At 75.9% G+C, this 6,698-nt stretch overlaps 7 non-coding genes across 7 annotated transcripts; all 7 read right to left on the reverse strand.

Moving 5' to 3' along the window:
• Nucleotide 1: 1 nt before the first annotated feature.
• LOC132351300 (5S ribosomal RNA) lies at nucleotides 2-120 on the reverse strand. Its single transcript, XR_009498242.1, has one exon. It is a non-coding gene; the product is annotated as a 5S ribosomal RNA (ribosomal RNA).
• An 881-nt stretch (nucleotides 121-1,001) lies between these two features.
• LOC132351284 (5S ribosomal RNA) lies at nucleotides 1,002-1,120 on the reverse strand. The gene has a single exon (XR_009498225.1). It is a non-coding gene; the product is annotated as a 5S ribosomal RNA (ribosomal RNA).
• Nucleotides 1,121-2,040: 920 nt separating this feature from the next.
• LOC132351219 (5S ribosomal RNA) lies at nucleotides 2,041-2,159 on the reverse strand. Its single transcript, XR_009498162.1, has one exon. It is a non-coding gene; the product is annotated as a 5S ribosomal RNA (ribosomal RNA).
• An 882-nt stretch (nucleotides 2,160-3,041) lies between these two features.
• LOC132351220 (5S ribosomal RNA) lies at nucleotides 3,042-3,160 on the reverse strand. Its single transcript, XR_009498163.1, has one exon. It is a non-coding gene; the product is annotated as a 5S ribosomal RNA (ribosomal RNA).
• An 880-nt stretch (nucleotides 3,161-4,040) lies between these two features.
• Nucleotides 4,041-4,159, reverse strand: LOC132351286 (5S ribosomal RNA). Its single transcript, XR_009498227.1, has one exon. It is a non-coding gene; the product is annotated as a 5S ribosomal RNA (ribosomal RNA).
• A 922-nt stretch (nucleotides 4,160-5,081) lies between these two features.
• Nucleotides 5,082-5,200, reverse strand: LOC132351221 (5S ribosomal RNA). The gene has a single exon (XR_009498164.1). It is a non-coding gene; the product is annotated as a 5S ribosomal RNA (ribosomal RNA).
• Nucleotides 5,201-6,105: 905 nt separating this feature from the next.
• LOC132351223 (5S ribosomal RNA) lies at nucleotides 6,106-6,224 on the reverse strand. Its single transcript, XR_009498166.1, has one exon. It is a non-coding gene; the product is annotated as a 5S ribosomal RNA (ribosomal RNA).
• Between the last annotated feature and the right edge of the window lie 474 nt (nucleotides 6,225-6,698).

Genomic DNA, 6,698 nt, shown 5'->3' on the forward strand with positions numbered 1-6,698 from the left:
AAGCCTACAACACCCGGTATTCCCAGGCGGTCTCCCATCCAAGTACTAACCAGGCCCGACCCTGCTTAGCTTCCGAGATCAGACGAGATCGGGCGCGTTCAGGGTGGTATGGCCGTAGACGCAGGAGGGGCCCGCGGGGTGCCTCTTGAGGCCCAGCTTCGCTGGCCCTTGCGCCTTACCGCCATGCCGGCGGCCAGCCCTCTCCGGCAGGGTCCTGCCGCCCGCCCAGGCAGGCGACAGGAGGCCTCGGGGACCCGGGGGTGGCGGAGTGGTGGGCGACCTCGCAGCCCAGGGCGGGCGGGACGCTCCAGGCCCGTCGGCGCTTGGCGCCCCGCCGCAGATCCCGCTCGACGCTCACAGGGACGTGGCCCCGGAGGCTTCAGGGCACGGCGGCCGCGGTCCCTTGGGCAGCCCCCCCTGCCCGCCCACGCGGAGTTAGGCGCAGCCCGGCCGGGCAGCAGCTGGCCCGAAGCCACTGGGAGCCACCACTGAGTGGGCACGGCCCCTTAGCCCCAGCAAGGCCACCCTTGCCCCCACGCCGCCCGCCGAGCACAGGACCCCGCCCCTGGTGGCTGGCAGGCCCGGGGAAGCGGCCACGGCCCCCGCCCCCGCTCCCGCCCCCGGCCGAGGCGAAACGGCCGGGGGGGGGGGCCTTTTCCCGGAGGGAGCTGCGGAGAGACACACGGGCAGACAGCTGGCTGCGGCGCGGCTGGGCTCTGGTGGGCGCGGCCAAGTGCAGGTCGAGGGCCTCGCGGGCCGCACGGCCGGCACCCCGGCCTGCGGCGGAGTCTGGGTCCGGGCCAGCCACCCCGGGAGCGGCTGGGATGCGGCTGCCTTCCAGGGCCGCCTTCTGGCCGCCTGGCCGGCCAGGCAGGCGGAGAGCGCCCCCTCTGGCGCGCTGTGGTGGGAGGGGTCGGAGGTAGGTGGGGCCTGCAGCGGTGCCTGGCGGCGAGGGCGGAGGCGGCGGGCGACTAAAGGAGAGGGCGGAGCGGGAGGCAAAAAGCCTACAGCACCCGGTATTCCCAGGCGGTCTCCCATCCAAGTACTAACCAGGCCCGACCCTGCTTAGCTTCCGAGATCAGACGAGATCGGGCGCGTTCAGGGTGGTATGGCCATAGACGCAAGAGGGGCCCGCGGAGTGCCTCTTGAGGCCCAGCTTCGCTGGCGCTTGCGCCTTACCGCCATGCCGGCGGCCAGCCCGCCCCGGCAGGGCCCCGCCGCCCGCCCAGGCAGGGGAAGGGCGACCTCGGGTACCGGGGCGGGGGGGGGTGGCGGAGGGGTTGGCGACCTCCCAGCCCAGGGCGGGCGGGACCCACCAAACCGTTCGGCGCTTGGCGCCCTGCCCCAGATCCCGCACGTCGCTCACAGGGACGTGGCCCCGGAGGCTTCAGGGCCCGGGGCCCGCGGGCCCTTGGGCCTCCCCGCTGCCCGCCCACGCGGCGCTAGGCGCAGCCCAGCCGCAGCCCGGGCCGGCCCTCCTGCCCGACGGCAGTCGGCCCTTAACCCACTGGGAGCCACCATTGAGTCACCACGGCCCCTTAGCCCCAGCAAGGCCACCCTTGCCCCCACGCCACCCGCCGAGCACAGGACCCGGCGCCTTGCGGCCGGCCGGCCCGGAGAACCGGCCCCGGCCCCCGCCCCCGCTCCCGCCCCCCGGCCGTGGCGAAACGGCGGCGGGGGGCGGGGGGGAGCTTTTTCCGGAGGGAGCTGTGGAGAGACACACCGGCAGACAGGTGGCTGCGCCGGGGCTGGGCGCGAGTGGGGGCGGCCAGGTGCAGGTCAAGGGGCTCGCGGGCCGGACGGCCGGCACCCGGGCCTGAGGCGGAGTCTGGGTCCGGGCCAGCCACCCCGGGAGCGGCTGGGATGCGGCTGCCTTCCAGGGCCGCCTTCTGGCCGCCTGGCCGGCCAGGCAGGCGGAGAGCGCCCCCTCTGGCGCGCTGTGGTGGGAGGGGTCGGAGGTAGGTGGGGCCTGCAGCGGTGCCCGGCGGCGGGGGCGGAGGCGGCGGGCGACTAAAGGAGAGGGCGGAGCGGGAGGCAAAAAGCCTACAGCACCCGGTATTCCCAGGCGGTCTCCCATCCAAGTACTAACCAGGCCCGACCCTGCTTAGCTTCCGAGATCAGACGAGATCGGGCGCGTTCAGGGTGGTATGGCCGTAGACGCAGGAGGGGCCCGCGGGGTGCCTCTTGAGGCCCAGCTTCGCTGGCCCTTGCGCCTTACCGCCATGCCGGCGGCCAACCCTCTCCGGCAGGGCCCTGCCGCCCGCCCAGGCAGGCGACAGGAGGCCTCGGGGACCCGGGGGTGGCGGAGTGGTGGGCGACCTCGCAGCCCAGGGCGGGCGGGACGCTCCAGGCCCGTCGGCGCTTGGCGCCCCGCCGCAGATCCCGCTCGACGCTCACAGGGACGTGGCCCCGGAGGCTTCAGGGCACGGCGGCCGCGGTCCCTTGGGCATCCCCCCCTGCCCGCCCACGCGGAGTTAGGCGCAGCCCGGCCGGGCAGCAGCTGGCCCGAAGCCACTGGGAGCCACCACTGAGTGGGCACGGCCCCTTAGCCCCAGCAAGGCCACCCTTGCCCCCACGCCGCCCGCCGAGCACAGGACCCCGCCCCTGGTGGCCGGCAGGCCCGGGGAAGCGGCCACGGCCCCCGCCCCGGCTCCCGCCCCCGGCCGAGGCGAAACGGCCGGGGGGGGGGGGGCTTTTCCCGGAGGGAGCTGCGGAGAGACACACGGGCAGACAGCTGGCTGCGGCGCGGCTGGGCTCTGGTGGGCGCGGCCAAGTGCAGGTCGAGGGCCTCGCGGGCCGCACGGCCGGCACCCCGGCCTGCGGCGGAGTCTGGGTCCGGGCCAGCCACCACGGGAGCGGCTGGGGTGCGGCTGCCTTCCAGGGCCGCCTTCTGGCCTCCTGGCCGGCCAGGCAGGCGGGGAGCGCCCCCTCTGGCGCGCTGTGGTGGGAGGGGTCGGAGGTAGGTGGGGCCTGCAGCGGTGCCCGGCGGCGGGGGCGGAGGCGGCGGGCGACTAAAGGAGAGGGCGGAGCGGGAGGCAAAAAGCCTACAGCACCCGGTATTCCCAGGCGGTCTCCCATCCAAGTACTAACCAGGCCCGACCCTGCTTAGCTTCCGAGATCAGACGAGATCGGGCGCGTTCAGGGTGGTATGGCCGTAGACGCAGGAGGGGCCCGCGGGGTGCCTCTTGAGGCCCAGCTTCGCTGGCCCTTGCGCCTTACCGCCATGCCGGCGGCCAGCCCTCTCCGGCAGGGCCCTGCCGCCCGCCCAGGCAGGCGACAGGAGGCCTCGGGGACCCGGGGGTGGCGGAGTGGTGGGCGACCTCGCAGCCCAGGGCGGGCGGGACGCTCCAGGCCCGTCGGCGCTTGGCGCCCCGCCGCAGATCCCGCTCGACGCTCACAGGGACGTGGCCCCGGAGGCTTCAGGGCACGGCGGCCGCGGTCCCTTGGGCATCCCCCCCTGCCCGCCCACGCGGAGTTAGGCGCAGCCCGGCCGGGCAGCAGCTGGCCCGAAGCCACTGGGAGCCACCACTGAGTGGGCACGGCCCCTTAGCCCCAGCAAGGCCACCCTTGCCCCCACGCCGCCCGCCGAGCACAGGACCCCGCCCCTGGTGGCTGGCAGGCCCGGGGAAGCGGCCACGGCCCCCGCCCCCGCTCCCGCCCCCGGCCGAGGCGAAACGGCCGGGGGGGGGGGCTTTTCCCGGAGGGAGCTGCGGAGAGACACACGGGCAGACAGCTGGCTGCGGCGCGGCTGGGCTCTGGTGGGCGCGGCCAAGTGCAGGTCGAGGGCCTCGCGGGCCGCACGGCCGGCACCCCGGCCTGCGGCGGAGTCTGGGTCCGGGCCAGCCACCCCGGGAGCGGCTGGGATGCGGCTGCCTTCCAGGGCCGCCTTCTGGCCGCCTGGCCGGCCAGGCAGGCGGAGAGCGCCCCCTCTGGCGCGCTGTGGTGGGAGGGGTCGGAGGTAGGTGGGGCCTGCAGCGGTGCCCGGCGGCGGGGGCGGAGGCGGCGGGCGACTAAAGGAGAGGGCGGAGCGGGAGGCAAAAAGCCTACAGCACCCGGTATTCCCAGGCGGTCTCCCATCCAAGTACTAACCAGGCCCGACCCTGCTTAGCTTCCGAGATCAGACGAGATCGGGCGCGTTCAGGGTGGTATGGCCATAGACGCAAGAGAGGCCCGCGGAGTGCCTCTTGAGGCCCAGCTTCGCTGGCGCTTGCGCCTTACCGCCATGCCGGCGGCCAGCCCGCCCCGGCAGGGCCCCGCCGCCCGCCCAGGCAGGGGAAGGGCGACCTCGGGTACCGGGGCGGGGGTGGGGGTGGCGGAGGGGTTGGCGACCTCCCAGCCCAGGGCGGGCGGGACCCACCAAACCGTTCGGCGCTTGGCGCCCTGCCCCAGATCCCGCACGTCGCTCACAGGGACGTGGCCCCGGAGGCTTCAGGGCCCGGGGCCCGCGGGCCCTTGGGCCTCCCCGCTGCCCGCCCACGCGGCGCTAGGCGCAGCCCAGCCGCAGCCCGGGCCGGCCCTCCTGCCCGACGGCAGTCGGCCCTTAACCCACTGGGAGCCACCATTGAGTCACCACGGCCCCTTAGCCCCAGCAAGGCCACCCTTGCCCCCACGCCACCCGCCGAGCACAGGACCCGGCGCCTTGCGGCCGGCCGGCCCGGAGAACCGGCCCCGGCCCCCGCCCCCGCTCCCGCCCCCCGGCCGTGGCGAAACGGCGGCGGGGGGAGGGGGGGAGCTTTTTCCGGAGGGAGCTGTGGAGAGACACACCGGCAGACAGGTGGCTGCGCCGGGGCTGGGCGCGAGTGGGGGCGGCCAGGTGCAGGTCAAGGGGCTCGCGGGCCGGACGGCCGGCACCCGGGCCTGAGGCGGAGTCTGGGTCCGGGCCAGCCACCCCGGGAGCGGCTGGGATGCGGCTGCCTTCCAGGGCCGCCTTCTGGCCGCCTGGCCGGCCAGGCAGGCGGAGAGCGCCCCCTCTGGCGCGCTGTGGTGGGAGGGGTCGGAGGTAGGTGGGGCCTGCAGCGGTGCCCGGCGGCGGGGGCGGAGGCGGCGGGCGACTAAAGGAGAGGGCGGAGCGGGAGGCAAAAAGCCTACAGCACCCGGTATTCCCAGGCGGTCTCCCATCCAAGTACTAACCAGGCCCGACCCTGCTTAGCTTCCGAGATCAGACGAGATCGGGCGCGTTCAGGGTGGTATGGCCGTAGACGCAGGAGGGGCCCGCGGGGTGCCTCTTGAGGCCCAGCTTCGCTGGCCCTTGCGCCTTACCGCCATGCCGGCGGCCAGCCCTCTCCGGCAGGGCCCTGCCGCCCGCCCAGGCAGGCGACAGGAGGCCTCGGGGACCCGGGGGTGGCGGAGTGGTGGGCGACCTCGCAGCCCAGGGCGGGCGGGACGCTCCAGGCCCGTCGGCGCTTGGCGCCCCGCCGCAGATCCCGCTCGACGCTCACAGGGACGTGGCCCCGGAGGCTTCAGGGCACGGCGGCCGCGGTCCCTTGGGCATCCCCCCCTGCCCGCCCACGCGGAGTTAGGCGCAGCCCGGCCACGGCCGGGCCGGCCCTCCGGCCGGGCAGCAGCTGGCCCGAAGCCACTGGGAGCCACCACTGAGTGGGCACGGCCCCTTAGCCCCAGCAAGGCCACCCTTGCCCCCACGCCGCCCGCCGAGCACAGGACCCCGCCCCTGGTGGCCGGCAGGCCCGGGGAAGCGGCCACGGCCCCCGCCCCGGCTCCCGCCCCCGGCCGAGGCGAAACGGCCGGGGGGGGGGGGGCTTTTCCCGGAGGGAGCTGCGGAGAGACACACGGGCAGACAGCTGGCTGCGGCGCGGCTGGGCTCTGGTGGGCGCGGCCAAGTGCAGGTCGAGGGCCTCGCGGGCCGCACGGCCGGCACCCCGGCCTGCGGCGGAGTCTGGGTCCGGGCCAGCCACCACGGGAGCGGCTGGGGTGCGGCTGCCTTCCAGGGCCGCCTTCTGGCCTCCTGGCCGGCCAGGCAGGCGGGGAGCGCCCCCTCTGGCGCGCTGTGGTGGGAGGGGTCGGAGGTAGGTGGGGCCTGCAGCGGTGCCCGGCGGCGGGGGCGGAGGCGGCGGGCGACTAAAGGAGAGGGCGGAGCGGGAGGCAAAAAGCCTACAGCACCCGGTATTCCCAGGCGGTCTCCCATCCAAGTACTAACCAGGCCCGACCCTGCTTAGCTTCCGAGATCAGACGAGATCGGGCGCGTTCAGGGTGGTATGGCCGTAGACGCAGGAGGGGCCCGCGGGGTGCCTCTTGAGGCCCAGCTTCGCTGGCCCTTGCGCCTTACCGCCATGCCGGCGGCCAGCCCTCTCCGGCAGGGTCCTGCCGCCCGCCCAGGCAGGCGACAGGAGGCCTCGGGGACCCGGGGGTGGCGGAGTGGTGGGCGACCTCGCAGCCCAGGGCGGGCGGGACGCTCCAGGCCCGTCGGCGCTTGGCGCCCCGCCGCAGATCCCGCTCGACGCTCACAGGGACGTGGCCCCGGAGGCTTCAGGGCACGGCGGCCGCGGTCCCTTGGGCAGCCCCCCCTGCCCGCCCACGCGGAGTTAGGCGCAGCCCGGCCGGGCAGCAGCTGGCCCGAAGCCACTGGGAGCCACCACTGAGTGGGCACGGCCCCTTAGCCCCAGCAAGGCCACCCTTGCCCCCACGCCGCCCGCCGAGCACAGGACCCCGCCCCTGGTGGCTGGCAGGCCCGGGGAAGCGGC

Source organism: Balaenoptera ricei, chromosome 16, assembly GCF_028023285.1.
Source record: "Balaenoptera ricei isolate mBalRic1 chromosome 16, mBalRic1.hap2, whole genome shotgun sequence".
NCBI classification, from domain to species: domain Eukaryota; kingdom Metazoa; phylum Chordata; class Mammalia; order Artiodactyla; family Balaenopteridae; genus Balaenoptera; species Balaenoptera ricei.